This window comes from Sapajus apella, unplaced genomic scaffold, assembly GCF_009761245.1.
Source record: "Sapajus apella isolate SASKATOON/1434 unplaced genomic scaffold, GSC_monkey_1.0 scaffold142, whole genome shotgun sequence".
In the NCBI taxonomy this organism is placed as follows: domain Eukaryota; kingdom Metazoa; phylum Chordata; class Mammalia; order Primates; family Cebidae; genus Sapajus; species Sapajus apella.
In genome coordinates this window covers 2,306,772-2,323,131 of record NW_022437082.1, presented here as the reverse complement: position 1 = coordinate 2,323,131, position 16,360 = coordinate 2,306,772, and the positions used below count along the sequence as shown (strand labels likewise).

Below are 16,360 nucleotides of genomic sequence, written 5' to 3'. Positions count from 1 at the left end.
CAAGTGGAAATCTCATGCCCATTAAGCAGTCCCTCTCTATAAACCCTGCCACGAGGACCTGGAAAGCACAAACCTAGTTTTTGTCTCTGTAAATTTGTCTATACAGAACAGTTTATGTAAAAATAATAATATAGTACAGTGTTTTCAAGGATTATCTATGTTATGTACTAGTACTCCATTCCTTTATGGTTTAATAATATTTCATTGTGTAGATATATCACATTTTGCTTACACATTCATCATTTGATGAACATTTGAGTTGCTTCCTCTTGTTAGTTATTATGAATAATGCTGCTTGGAACATTCATATACAAGCATTTCTTTGAGCATTTGTTCTCAATTGTGGGGAGTATATACAAAGGAGTAGAATTGTTTGGTGATGTGATAATTCTATGATTAACTTCTTGTGACACGAACAAGAGGAAAAACATTCCATGATCCTGGATAGGAAGAATCAATATTATTAAAATGGCCATATTGCTCCAAACAATTTACACATTCAATGCTGTTCCTATCAAACTACCAATGACATTCTTCATGGAATTAGAAAAAATAATTTAAAATTCATATAAAACCAAAAAACAACCCAATTAGCTAAAGCAATCTTAAGCAAGAAAAACAAAGCTGGAGGCATCACGCTTCAAACTCTACTACAGGGCTGCAGAAACGGAAACAGCTTTGTACTTAAACAAAAACAGATGCATAAACCAAAGGAACAAAATAGCCCAGAAATAAGGCCACAAACCTACAACTATCTGATCTTCCACAAAGTCAACAAAAACAAGCAAAGGGGAAAGGATTTCCTTTTCAATAAATGGAGCTGGGATAACTGGCTAGCCATATGTATAAGATTAAAACTGGACCTCTCCCTTTCACCATACACAAAAATCAACTCAAGATGGATTAAAGACTTAAACGTAAAACCCAAAACTATAAAAACCCTGGAAGACAACTTAGGTAATGCTGTTCTGGACATAGGAATGACCAAAGATTTCATGATGAAGACACCAAAAGTAATTGGAACAAAATAAAAATTGAGAAACGGTATCTAATTAAACCAAAGAGCTTCTGCACAGCAAAAGAAACTAACAACAAAGTAAATAAACTACCTACAGAATGGGAGAAAATCATTACAAACTATGCATCCAGTGATGGTCTAATATTCAGCATCTATTAGGAACTTAAACAAATTTACAAAAAGAAAACACGTAACCCCATCCAAATGTGGACAAAAGACATTACAGACACTTCTTTTTTCTTTAACTTTTTTTAAGTTCCAGGGTACATGTGCAGGGTGTGCGGATTTGTTACATAGGTAAATATGTGCCATGGTAGTTTGCTGTACAGATCAACCCATCACCTAGGTGTTTGGCCCAGCATTCATTAGCTATTCTTCCTGATGTTCTCCCTCCCCCCATACCTCCCACAGGTCCCATTGTGTGTTTCCCACCATGTATCCATGTGTTCTCATTATTCAGCTCCACTTATTTAATGAGAACATGTGGTGTTTGGTTTCCTCTTTCTGCATTAATCTGCTGAGGACAACAGCTTTCAAGTCAATCCAGGAAGGACATAATCTCATTCTTTTTATGGCTGCATAGTATTCCATGGTGTATATGCACCACATTTTCTTTATCCAGTGTCTCATTGATGGGCATGTGGGTTGATTCCATGTCATTGCTATTGTGAATAGTGCTGCAATGAAAATATGTGTGCATGTATCTTTATAATAGAATGATTTATATTCTTTTTTTTTTTTTTTTTTGAGATGGAGTTTCGCTATTGTTACCCAGGCTGGAGTGCAATGGTGCGATCTCAGCTCACCGCAACCTCCGCCTCCTGGGTTCAGGCAATTCTCCTGCCTCAGCCTCCTGAGTAGCTGGGATTACAGGCACGCGCCACCATGCCCAGCTAATTTTTTGTAGTTTTAGTAGAGAAGGGGTTTCACCATGTTGATCAGGATGGTCTCGATCTCTTGACCTCGTGATCCACCCGCCTCGACCTCCCAAAGTGCTGGGATTACAGGCGTGAGCCACCGCACCTGGCTGAATGATTTATATTCTTTTGGGTATATACCCAGTAATGGGATTGCTGGTCAAATGGTATTTCTGTTTTTGATCTTTGAGGAATCGCCACATTGTCTTCCACAATGGTTGAACTAATTTGGATTCTGACCAACAGTGTAAAAGTGTTCCTTTTTCTCTGTAACCTCACAAGCATCTGTTGTTACTTGACTTTTTAATAATTGACATTCCAGTCCAGGCACCGTGGCTCACGCCTGAAATCCCAACACTTTGGGAGGTCAAGACAGGTGAATAAGTTGAGGTCAGGAGTTCAAGATCAGCTTGACCAACATGGCAAAACCTTGTTTATACTAAAAATACAAAAATTATCTTGGCATGGTGGCACATGCCTACAATTCCAGCTACTCAGGAGGCTGAGGCTGAGAATTGCTTGAACCTGGAAGGTGGAGGCTGCAGTGAGCAGAGATCATCCCACTGCACTCCAGTCTGGGCAACAGAGAAAGACTCCATCTTAAGTAAGTAAGTAAGTAAGTAAGTAAATAAATAAATAAATAAATAATTGCCATTCTGACTGATGTGAGATGGTATCTCATAGTGGCTTTGATTTGAATTTCTCTAATGATCAGTGATGTTGAGCTTTTTTCTTTTTGTTTGTAGCCACATGAATGTCTTCTGTTGAGAAAGAACACTTTTCAAAACAAGACATACATGTGGCCAACAGCCACATTACAATAAAACAAGTTTCAACATCACTGATTATTAGAAAAATGTAAATAAAAACCACAATGAGATACCATCACATACCAGCAAAAATGGGTATTATTAAAAAGTCAAAAAATAGCAGCTGCTGGTAAGGCTGCAGAGAAAAGAGCATACCTACATACTGCTGGTAGGAGTGTAAATTAGTTCAACCATTGTGGAAAATAGCATGATGATTTCTCAAAGACCTAAAAACAGCAGTACCATTCAACACGGCAATCCATTTACTGGATATATGCCCAAAGGAGTATAATGTGTCCTATTATAAAGACACATACACACACATTTTCATGCAGCACTATTCCCAATAGCAAAAGATCAATACCAATACCAATTTAGCAATACCCATCAATGGTAGACTGGATGAAGAAAATGTGCCAGATGTACTATGGAATACTATATATTCCATGGAATACTATGTAGCCATAAAAAATAATGAGATCATGTTCTTTTCAGGATTGTAGATGGAACTGGAGGACATTATCTTTAACAAGCTCATGCAAGAACATAAAACTAAATATTGCATGTCCTCACTTATAAGTGGGAACTAAATGATGAGAACACATGGACACATAAAGGAGAACAACACACAATGGGGAATTCCAGATGGTGGAGGTTGGGAGGACAGAGAGGATCAGGAAACCTAACTAATGGGTACTGGGTCCAATACCTGGGTGATGAAATTATCAGTACAACAAACTCCCATGACATGAATTTACCTATATAACAAGCCTGCACATGTATACTCGAACTTAAAATAAAAGTTAAAAAAAATTCTGAGGCACTTTATAAGAATTTTAGAAGTTTCTTTAGTGTATAAATTCTTAGAATTCTGTCATTCTATTTTATATTGTTCTAGTAAATATTAAGATTTCTGAAGAACAAAATCTTAACCTTTATTTTAGATGGAGGTTTAGTAGTCTCATTTTGTAAAGCAATATTCTTTGGTATGATGTAGAAGTTCTATTGCTTAGCTTAAAAAGGAAAAATGAATCATTGGGAAAGTCCAGGTTAAACTAGGCTCAATTTCCAGTAGTTAATTTATATTTCTTCTGCCTAAGCCTTTGCTTGATTCCACATACGTATTTTCAACCATAACTCATTTTTCAAATTGTGTCAAAATATAATAGGAGGAAGTGCAGAAGGATCATGAAACTGTATATACATTTAGAAAATCAAAACTTCTTCCCCCTTTTTAAAAGCACTCAATGGGCCTGTGGCTAATGACCTATTGAGCTGTCACGAAAGGGGAGAATGAAAAACATTGCTTTTGGGTGAAGTGGCAGCATGTTGTGTTGTTTTGTTTCAATCAGTGGTGTGACGAGGCAAAAAGAAAAAGAAAAAAGAAAATCAAAATTTCTTTAGGCACTGGCAAAGTTTTCCAAAGAGGCTGCAACATTTTGCATTCCCACCAGCAATATATAAGGGTTCTAATTTCTCCATATCTTCACCAGCACTTATTATTTTCCATTTTTATTTCTTTAATGTCAGCCATTTTAGTGAATATAAACTAATATATTATTGTGGTTTTGATTTAGATTTTCCTAATGACAAATGTTGAACATTTTTTTAATGTGTATACCTTCTTTGGAGAAATGTCTCTTCAAATCCTTTGCCCATTATAATTGGGTGGCTTATCATTTTGTTGCTGAGTTTTAATTTTTCTTTATATATTCTGGATATTGACACTTACCGCATGTATGAACTTGAAGTATTTTTACCACTCAGTAGTTTGCCTTCAGTTTCTTGATAGTTCCTTCCCATCCACAATTTTCAAAATTTTGATGAATTCCAATTTACTTATTCGTTTTGTTGCTTCTTGTCATATGTAAAAAGCTGTTGCCAATTTCAATTTCAATTTCATTATGTATCCCATGCCAATTTTGTTGCTTCTTGTCATATGTAAAAAACTGTTGCCAGTTTCAATTTCAATTTCATTATGTACCCCATGCCAATAGAACATGGGGTACATAATGAATATTATGTAAATAAATATTACGTAAAGCTATAAAATTCTTGGAATAGAACATGGGGTACATATTCATTATGTACCCCATGTTCTATTCCAAGAATTTTATAGCTTTACATCTTGCATTTATATCTTTGATCCATTTTGAGTTAATCTTTGTATATGGTATAAGGTAAGAATTCTACTTAATTCTTCTGTATGTGGTTATCCAATTGTCCTAACATCATTTGTTGAAGAGATTCTTATTTCCTCCATTGAATGGTCTTGGAATCCTTGTCACAAATCAGTTGACCATACATGTATCAACATTTGTTTGCACTCTCAATTATATACCATTGATTTATATGTCTATCCTATGTCCACACTTGACAGTTTTGATTACTGTTGCTTTGTAATAGGTTTAGGAATCAGGAAGTGTGAGTCCTCCAAATTTCCTCTTCTTCTTCAGTATTGTTTTGGCAATCAAGGCCCCTTGCAATTCTATATGAATTTCAGAATCAACTTTTCCATTTCTGTAAAATAGGATATTGAGATTTTGATGAGGTTTGCAATTAATTTATAGATCACTTTAGAAAGCATAACCATCTTAGCAATACTAACTCTTATGATCCATGAACACAAAACAACTTGCCTTTTTTTTAGGTAATTCACATTTAATTTCTTTCAACATTTTAAAATTTTCATTGTAAGTGTCCTACATCTTCAAGGTTAAATTTACTACTATTTTTATCTTTTCATGCTATTATAAATAAAATTGCATTCTTAAATTTTTTTTCAGATTTTTCATTCCTAGTGTAGGGAAATACAACTAATTTTTGCGAGTTGATCTGTACCTAGAAACAGTAGATTTCAGTTATTATCCTTAATAATATAACATTTGTATACATTATTTAGTGTATTCTTTATATGTGGGATTATGTCATCTGTGAATAAAGATAGTTTTAACTATTTCTTTACGATTTGCATGTCTTTTATTTCTTTTTCTGATTTATGTGGCTCTAACTTCCACTACAATGTTGAATTTCATTGGTAAAGATGGGTGTCTTTGTCTATTGATCACTCATCTAATTCACTGATCCTGTCTTCCCTTATGTCTGTTTAACCCCTATATTAAGTTCTTTATTTGAGTTGTTACAGTTTAGCTCTAAAATTATCTATTTATTATTTTTATAGCTTCTAGTTCGATGGTGAACTTTATATGTTGTAATTTGTGTTCTTAAACACATTAATCGCAATTAAAGTATGTGCTAATAACTCCATTTTGTGAATCATTTGGGGGTCTGTTATTATTGCTTGTTTTGTTCTCCTGATATTTTGATCATTTGGTTTTCTCTTCTGACAAGATTTGTATTTTTTAAAAATTTGATGCTAAATATTATATTTGTGTGTGTGTGTGTGTGTGTGTGTGTGTGTGTGTGTATGTATACAAAATACGTGGAGTCACTAGATTAGATCATCTGCTCACACAGAGGATTTATGTCCCTTCTGGCATGTGCAAGGGGAAGTCACCTGTGCCCAACTACGGATTAAGATTACTTGAGGGTAAGCTAGCAGAAGAAAATGAATAACTAAAATTAGAGAAGAACTTAATGAAATTGTGATGCAAAAATGTATACAAAAGATTAATGAAACAAAGAGTTGGTTCTTAAAAAATAAATAAGATTAATAGAACACTAGCTGGATTAACAAAGAAAAAGAAAGAAAAGATAAAAAGCAGTCATAAACAACAAAGGTGATGTTACAACTGATCCCACAGAAGTACAAAAGATCCTCAGAGACGACTATGAAAAACTCTTATGTACACAAATTAGAAAATCTGGAAGAAATGAATAAATTTTTGGAAACACATAATCTCCCAAAATTGAGTCAGGAAGAGATTGAAGCCCTGAATAGATTGACATGAACTTCTGAAATTGAATCAGTAATAAAGAAACTACCAAACAAACAAAGCCCTGGGCCAGATGGATTCACAGCCAAATTCTACCAGACATACAATAAGAACTGATACCAATCCTGCCAAAGCAATTCTAAAAAGTTGAGGAGAAAGGGCCCCTCATTAACTCTTCCTGTGAAGGCAGCATCAGCCTGATACCAAAATCTGGCAGAGACACAATGAAAAATGAAAACTTCAGACCAATACCCCTCATGAACACAGATGCAAAAATCCCCAACAGAATACTAGGAAATTGAATCCAGCAGTACATCAAAAAGTTCATACGCCACAATCAAGTAGGCTTTATTCCTAGGATACAAGGCTTGCTAAGCATATGAAAATTAATAAATGTGATTCACCATATAAACAGAATCAAAAACAAAAACCATATGATTATCTCAATATATGTAGAAAATGCTTTCAACAAAATTCAACATTTCTTTAAGACAAAAACCTTCAACAGACTAGGCATTGAAGGAACACAACTCAACATAATAAAAGCCATCTATGACAGTCCCATAGCCAACATTATACTAAATGGGAAAAGCTCTAAGCATTCCACTTGAAAAATGAAACAAGACAAGGATGTTGACTCTCGCTCCTCTTATTCAACATAGTAATGGAAATCCTAGCGACAGCAGTTAGGCAAATCAAAGAAATAAAAGGCATTCACATAGGAAAAGAAGGAGTTAAACTATATTTCCTCACTGACAATATGATTCTATACCTAGAAAATCCTAAAGATTGACAAAAGAATCCTAGAACTGATAAACGACTTTAGAAGTTTTGGTATACAAAATTAATGTACAAATATCAGTACCACTTTTATACACCAATAACATCCAAGCTGAGAGTCAAATCAAGAACACAGTTTCATTTACGTTTGGCACAAAGAAAATACCTGGGAATATAGCTTATCAAGGAGGTGAAAGATCTCTACAAGGAGAACTACAAAACACTGTTAAAAGAAATCAGGGAGGATACAAATAAATGGAAAAATATTTCATGCTCATAGATTGGAATAACCAAAATCATAAAAAGCAATTTAGAGATTCAATGCTATTTTTATCAAACTACCAAAGTTTTCTGTGAAGAATTAGAAAAATGCTACTTTACAATTCATATGGAACCAAAAAAGGAGCCTAAATAGCCAAAGCAATCCTGAGTAAAAAGAACAAAGTTGGAAGTATCACACTACTCAGGTTCAAACTATACTATGCTATAAAGCCACAGTAACCACAACAGCTTGATAGTGTTACACAAACAGACACATAGACCAATGGAATGGAACAGAAAACTTAGTAATAAAGCTACACACCTACAACCTTTTGATCTTCAACAAGGCCAAGGAAACCAAGAAATGGAGAAAAGGCTCCCTATTCAATGAATGGTGCTGAAAACAAACAAATAAAAAACAACAGTCATTCTCATGTTAAATGTGAAATATGGGGTGATAAAGAATCTTTCAGCTTTAATGTCTTAACCTTTAAAATAAGAGAATTTTAGTAGATGATATTTAATATCCTTTTTGGTTGTTTAATTATCTTCAACCATAAGAGTATGAAACTGTAAGAGTATGTGGGTTGGATCCGTGAATAAATAGCTGAAATTAAATTTTAAAAAAAGATTATTTGAGGGTTGATTTCTGTTTTTGAAATGGATTATCCATTTCCAGTTTTCCAATATTTCTAGGATGTTGACCTTCATAGATATTAATTTTAATACTAGAGTGTTTAAAGAAGCTCCATCCATTTTACTAATCTTTAGTTCTAATCCTTATTTTTCCAGAACTGTGAGAATACAGAAATTTCTGCTTAGCTTTTGAGCCTCTTAGCTGCTGCTTTCTATTTGGCCTTTTGGTCTCTTGTCACATCTTGAAGATGGTTCCAGAAGAAAACTGTTTTTAAGAATCATCAATTTTTATAGTGATTTTTTTCAAGTTAAAATATATAATATTACAACATTTTAGACAGTGGAAGGAAGAATAACCTGGAAGAGAGGTAGAAAGAAAATAGCTAAACTAAAAGAGACAAAAGGGTAGGATTTACAAAAAAAAAAAAAAGAGTGTATGAGACATAAGAAGAAAAACATATTTTCAATATGTCAAAGTAGCTTCTACGAAAAATCTCCAAGCAAGAGAAAAAGAAACATAAAACCCAGTGCATGAGTTTCCTAGTGCTGTTGCAATGAATTACTACAAACTTAATGACTTGAAGTAACACAAGCTTATTCTCTTTCAGTTCTGATAGTCAGTAATTAGAAAGGAATCTCAAAGTTCATCATCACCGGTCATTAGAGAAATGCAAATCAAAACTACATTGAGATACTATCTCACGCCAATTAGAATGGTGATCATTAAAAAATCTGGAGACAACAGATACTGGAGAGGATGTGGACAAATAGGAACACTTTTACACTGTTGGTGGGAGTGTAAATTAGTTCAACCATTGTGGAAGACAGTGTGGCGATTCCTCAAGGACCTAGACATAGAAATTCCATTTGACCCAGCAGTTCTATTACTGGGTATATAGCCAAAGGATTATAAATTGTTCTACTATAAAAAACACATGCACATGAATGTTCATTGCAGCACTGTTTATAATAGCAAAGACCTGGAACCAACCCAAATGCCCATCGATGATAGACTGGACAGGGAAAATGTGGCACATATACACCATGGAATACTATGCAGCCATCAAAAACGATGAGTTCGTGTTCTTTGTAGGGACATGGATGAACTTGGAAACCATCACTCTCAGCAAAATGACACAAGAACAGAAAATCAAACACCACATGTTCTCACTCATAGGTGGGTGTTGAACAATGAGAACACATGAACACAGGGAGGGGAGCATCACACACTGGGGTCTGTAGAGGGGAAATAGGAAGGGACAGTGGGGAGTGGGGAGGTGGGGAGAGATAGCATGGGGAGAAATGCCAGATATAGGTGATGGGGAGGAAGGCAGCACATCACACTGCCATGTGTGTACCTATGCAACAATCTTGCATGTTCTTCACATATGCCCCAAAACCTAAAATGAAAAAAAAAAAAAGGAGTGCTACTTGGGTAGATTGTGAAAACAACTGGAATCTAGATGCTAAGAGTCAGAATTTTAAAGACTGCTACATAATGCTTATTAACTTCCATAAAGAAAGCCATTTCTTTTTGGCAGTTCACAGATTATTTTGTGTATATAATTTGTTTCTTTGAGAAAAATAGTAATTGGAAAATGCATAAAATATAATATAAAAGCCACTCTAACTCCCATAAAACAAACAAAAGAATTGAAAAAATTACAAAAGTAATTTATGTTTATTTGTTACACACAAGAAATCCAAGATTATGTGAAAGAAAAATTACATCTGCCCCATCTTACCCCAATTCCATCCCCTGAAGTAATAAATATTAACAACATTGAAATACACAAAAAAGAAAGGAATCTCAAAGTAATAAAATTAAGGTGTTGGAAGGACTGGTTCCTTCTGGAGACTTCAGGGGAAGATACATTATTTGCCTTTTCCATATTTAAGGGACTACTGGCATTCCTTGCCTCATGCCCATATAATTCCAGTCTCCTATGTCCACATCCCATCTCCTATTATTCACTCTAACTTCTTGACTCCTTCTTATAGTAATTTTGTAATTACATATGGCCCACCCAGAAAATTCAGGATAATCCCCTCAAGATCTTTGATCTAATAACATCTGAAAAGTCCCTATTGTCATATAAGATAATGTGAACAATCTTCTCTCAAACCAACCCTCCTTTTCTTTAATAAATGATTTTTTTTTTTTTTGAGACAGAGTCTCGCTTTGTTGCTCAGGCTGGGGTGCAGTGGCACAATCTCAGCTCACTGCAACCTCTGACTCTCTGGTTCAAGGGATTCTCCTGTCTCAGCCTCCAGAGTAGCTGGGGTTACAGGCACGCACCACCACGCCCAGCTACTTTTTGTATTTTTAGTATAGATGAAATTTCACCATGTTGGCCAGGATGGTCTCGATTGATCTAGCCTCATGATCCTCCCACCTGGGCCTCCCAAAGTGCTGGGATTACAGATGTGAGCCACCGCACCCGGCCTTTAATAAATGATTTCTATTATTATTCAAAATCTAGTTTAAATAAGGCCACCTTAATAAAAGGCCACACAACCTTCCTGAAATAATTTTTTTTGTCTTTCTGATAAGTCCTTTTGAATATAAAGACAAGTTTCTTTTAGACTAAATAATCTAATTTCTACAAAATTTATATTCTGTCTGTTAAACATGTATTTTCTAATAAATTTACTTTCAGTTTAGTCTACGCATCTAGTTTAATATTTTGTTTAATTTACACATCTGGGTTAAAATTTTTATAAACACTCTTATCTTATTGTCTTTTGATTTAGTTTTAACTCCTCTCTCTTGTTTCTAAAAATATCCCCAAAACAAAAATAGACATTCTAAATACTGAACACAAGATAGCTAATTACAAGCCAATAAGAAAGTCACTGCCATCTAAAATGCCAGCCAAAACCACTAATATTCTCTAACAAAATTTGCAAAATTTTCTTTATTCTCAAAAAATGACTAAAATACAAAACAAATTTCTCAGGCATTAAGACATGCCAAGTTTGCTGAAACTGCAGCCAACTACATATTGTACACATTTTTAAAGTAATAAAATTACATCAAAAAATGAAAATTCAGGTAGCCATATTCAAATTCTCTAAAAAACCCCTTCAATTGAATATTAACATACAAAGACCTCTAAGTTCTTCCTGTCTGTATTTTTCTCTACCTACTTTACATTTTTATTAATACATATTATTTGTACATATTTATGGGTTAAATGTAATATTTTGACACATGCATAGAATGTGTAAAGATCAAGTCACTGAATATTTATCATATTCATCACTTTGAACATTTATCATTTATTTGTGTTGGGAACATTTCAAATCTTCTCATAGCTATTTTGAAAGATATAATATATTGTTGATAACTATTATTACCTTACTGTTATATTGAAAACCAAAACTTATTCCTTCTATCTAACTTTTCTACTAATGCTGAAATAAAACTTACACTTATGAGTTTCTAGCCAAAAAAAAGGCTTAAAGACTTCCAAATTAATGACTTTACAAGTTACAGCAACTACATAATAACCAATATCCTAAACACCTTTTAGAAATATAAATCTAAATTTGCCTAACAATCACTTGTGGTAATAAAGCACTTAATTACAAATTAATAACCTAAGAAAAAACTAAATAAATGTTTATAAGTTTGACTCTCAAATCAAACAAGTCAGAACCATAAGCTCACAACAATAATATATCTCTGTTCAACATAAAAGTTTTTCTTTTTCTGCCACACAAAAACAAAAAGAGCCAAAAAAACTTACTAAAATTTCTCTCCACCCACATTTACTAATAAGCAAACCAGTTGACAAGCAAAAATTAAATTTATTGCTAGCTCAAAACTGTTTTTCTTATAAAATTCAGCCAATCCTAACAAAAATATAAGCAATTAAAAATGTAACCCTAAACTCATTTTAAAAGTAAAATAATTATTTTTTTAAAAATCAGATTTCTATCAAAACTACTTCACTCACAATTTTAGTCCATAGCTTTCATTAAATTACCTATCAAGACAAAGTTTATTCATGTAAACAGGTCCCAATTTTGTGAAAAATATTATTTAGATACAGCTGTCTTCTATAAACCAATAATTTGATCTTACTATTTCATAACCAAAATTCTAAAATGAAAACAATAAAATTTTTATTTGTATACATATATGTGTTCAAGTGTGTTTACACGTATCTGCATATACTATGTTATATACTGCAGCTACATAATAAAGTCTGATATCATCAGTCAAATCTCCCTTAAAAGTTCTATTCAGCTTTTTCCACACAACCCAGAGACTGGTCCTTGGGTATTGTCCTGGATTCCTGGCATCACTTAAAAAGAAACTTTCACAGTGTCTGAAACCCTTGATATCCTTCTAATGAAGGAGGAGGACATCCTCAAGTTGCTTACAGCAGGAACCCACTTAGGTGACACCAGCCTTGACTTTCAAATGGAATAGCACAAGTATAAAAAGAAAAGTGATGGCATTTGCATCATAAATCTGAAGAGGACCTGATGTCCCTGTCTTATTCTCCAGGGATTCTAGCTGCTGGGTTGTGCTGAATCTCACCACTGCCACTGGAGCCACTCCTGTTGCTGGCCACTTCACTCCTGGAACCTTCACTAACCAAATCCAGGCAGCCTTCCAGGAGCTCCAGTTTCTGGTGGTTACTGACCCCAGGGATGATCACCACCTCTCACAGAGTTATCTTGTGTTAACCTGCCTCCCACTGCTCTGTGGAACACAGATTCTGCTCTGCATTGTGTGGACATTGCCATCCCATGCAACGAGGGAGTTCACTTAGTGGGTCTAATGGTGAATACCAGCCTGGAATTTCGACATATACATGGCACCATCTCCCATGAGCATCTGTGGAAGGTCTTGCCTGATCTCTGCTTACACAGAAATCCTGAAGAGGCTGAAAAGGAAGAGCAGCCGTTGCTGAAAAGACCATAACCAAGGAGGAATTTTGGGGTGAATGGACTACTCCTGCAGCTCCTGAGTTCATTGCTACTCAGCCTGAGGTTGCAGACTGGTCTGAAAGTATGCAGGTGTCCTCAGTGCCTGTCAAGTAGTTCTCTACTCAAGACTAGAGTGCTCATCCTGTCAGGGAAGACTGATTTGCAGCTCCCACTGCTCAGACCACTGAATGGGTAGGAACAATCTCTGGGTGATCCTAAGCTGTTCTTCCACAGGCTCTTGTACAAGACAGAAATAAGGTTGATGAAAAATAAATGTCAGTTTCCAAAAAATAAATTTCATTGAAATTAAATAAAGACATATTCATATAAAATATTTAATAATAAACCCAAATGCATTTAGTTCCCATGACTTAAATACATCTCTAAAAAACTAGTTTTAAAATAATAAAATAAAAATATAAATTTATTTAATAAAATAAAAATATAAATTTCTTTTTAAAAATATATATATATTTTTACCCAATTTAACTGGTCAGTTTTATATTTGTCTCTACTAAATATTTTAATATAACAAGATTTGTCACAAAAGATATAAAACTACAAACCCGACCTTAAAAAATAATGTTTGTTCATGTAACCTTTTAATAAATGAAACTAATTTATCATCTAAGTTATCAACAAGGTACTCATGTATTTAACTTTAAGGTTCTTACATAACACTTAATATTTACAAACTATAAAAGTAATTAACCAAAAGCCTTAAAATAATAACTTTGACTAATATATCAGTTTTCATAATCTAAATAAACTATTACAAATTAAGTTAATATAAATAAAATAAACATCATAAACTTTCTACCTAATTTTATATCTTAAAGTTATGTTTTGTTAAATTTGAAAAAATATAGTTCTAAGCTGTTTACAAGAGATGCATTCTACAAAATCCACAGTCTTGCTCAAAGGCCATGGCAAGCTTACACATAAATATCCTTCTACAAGGACATCTGCTCAGCAACTGCCTGTCCCAGCTAGGACTGGCATCACCCTTGTTATTGATCTTTGTAGCCAAGGATAATCATTTCAAAACAATTATATAATCTTCCTCACTAAAGAAAAAAAAAACACTTTATCTTCCTTTACTTCCCTGAATACACACATAGTTTACTATGGCATGCATATTCCCAATGCCATGCTGTACTACCAAATACATATCTTTTTGGTTTAAAGAGCCTCTCTCTGATGGTTATTTAGGTTAAGAACTGTTAAATTCATTTTTAAGTACTTAGTTTTAGTTTTTCCTTAAAGTTTTCAATTCTAGAATATTTATTTTACTACTTTTCATAAGGCTCCATTTTTATCAATATTAAGCATAATAAATCAAAATAAACATTAAAATCTGTGTCTGAAAACACCGTTATCTGGATTATCTGTGTGTTTGTTTCAACTTTTCTTATTTGTTTTGGGTTTTGTTCATATTGTTCTGTCACCTCTTATGCATAGCTATTTAAGATTGTGTTCTGGATATCATATGTGAAAAATTATAGAGATAATTTGGGGCCTAGAAAGATGCTACCTTCCTACACAGAAGATTTGTTTGCTTCTAGGTTAAAGCTAAAAGAGCACTATCAATCCCAGAAAAACTTTAATCTATTCAGGTATGAAGATGAATCTATGATGATGCTAAAGCACGAGAAGTCGTAGTCTAGGCATGGTTCACCCTTCCTCCTTGAGGACTAATTTTGGGGGTTTGAGCCCAAAGCCTGACGATTTTGCTAGTCTGTCTTTCTCCTTGGCAGGACTTAAACTCCAGTTTTTGTCTTCCTAAGCCTGTAGATCTGTTAAATTTTCTGCTCAGTTTGTAGCCTTTCAGTAGTCTCTTCTGGAATTGAAAAATTTCCCTAAGGAAAAAGCAACTACAAAATCTCAAAATATCTCTATGGGTTTTCTTCTTCTCCTGCATTTTTGCTACATATACTTCTTTGTTTGTTAGCTCTATGATATGTTCCATCATATTTTAAAGACACATTCAGATTATTTGGCTGTTCTCAGTATGAGGGATGACTATCACGATATAGTCTGCCATTACTGGAATCATCACTTATTCTCTTTGCTTTATGCTTTCAGCCAGAGTCTCAGGTGGAAAGTATAATTCGCTAGTGGATAGACTACTTAGAATTTTTTCCTGAGGTGTATGATCTTTTGAGGGGGGCTATATTGTATCTCAACTGATTTTCATCATTGGAAATTGGAGTATAGGAAGATTTCCCAAAAAGTCTCCCGAGATCCAAATATAAGTCTGCCTGTCACCACTGGATATCAACAATCTTATTTCCCCTTAAAAATTGGGATTAATTATTTTAGACAACATAGTAACCCATATATTGATTGTCCATCGAGTCTCAAAAAATACCTGAAATGACCATGTTGCAGTCTCAGTTTTCAATTTAGTGAAACCTTTATTGAGTGCGCTGGCACAAGTCTTCCTTTGTGGGTTACTAAGACCATTATACAATCACAGCTCAGAGATGTGAAGATGACAATGAAACATTTTTCAAGTGAGTGATGAGGTGTAATCCTGAGAGGCTGTTCTCCATCCTCTATGTCTTGGTTTCTAGATTAGTGTGTCCTAGTCATGGGACAAATATTACCATATTTTAAATACTATATTTGTCCATTAAGTCAAGTTTGTCTAGCATTTTGATCAAATCCCTTATAATCCTTTTTGGGATTTTTGAGTTATGATAAAATCACCAACTATGCTTATTATTTATTTCTCCTTGTATCTGTCAACTTTATATCTGTTGTTACTATGTTACTAGGTGCATAATTTTTAAATGTGATATTTTGGGGCAACATAAACTTTTTTATCATAACTTGACCTTCCTCTCTAAGATTGCATTTTGCCTTAAAAATGTCTGAAATTAAGACAGCTATAAAATTGTATTTTATTAATATGTGCATAATTTAACTTTTTATATTTTTTTACTTTTCATATTCTTACATTTTGAATTCATCTCTTGTGAACTGCTGAAGGTTGGATTTTTTCCATTCTGACAATTGTCTTATTTCGATTAAAGCATTTAGTTTATTATAATTTACATAATATCTTCAGTTAGACTTTATTTCTTCGTGTATCTC

At 33.9% G+C, this 16,360-nt stretch overlaps 1 non-coding gene across 1 annotated transcript; it reads left to right on the top strand.

Annotated features, from left to right (window-relative positions):
* The first annotated feature begins 3,972 nt into the window (after window positions 1-3,972).
* LOC116540607 lies at window positions 3,973-4,109 on the top strand. The gene has a single exon (XR_004264514.1). It is a non-coding gene; the product is annotated as a small nucleolar RNA SNORA21 (small nucleolar RNA).
* The last annotated feature ends 12,251 nt before the right edge of the window (window positions 4,110-16,360 follow it).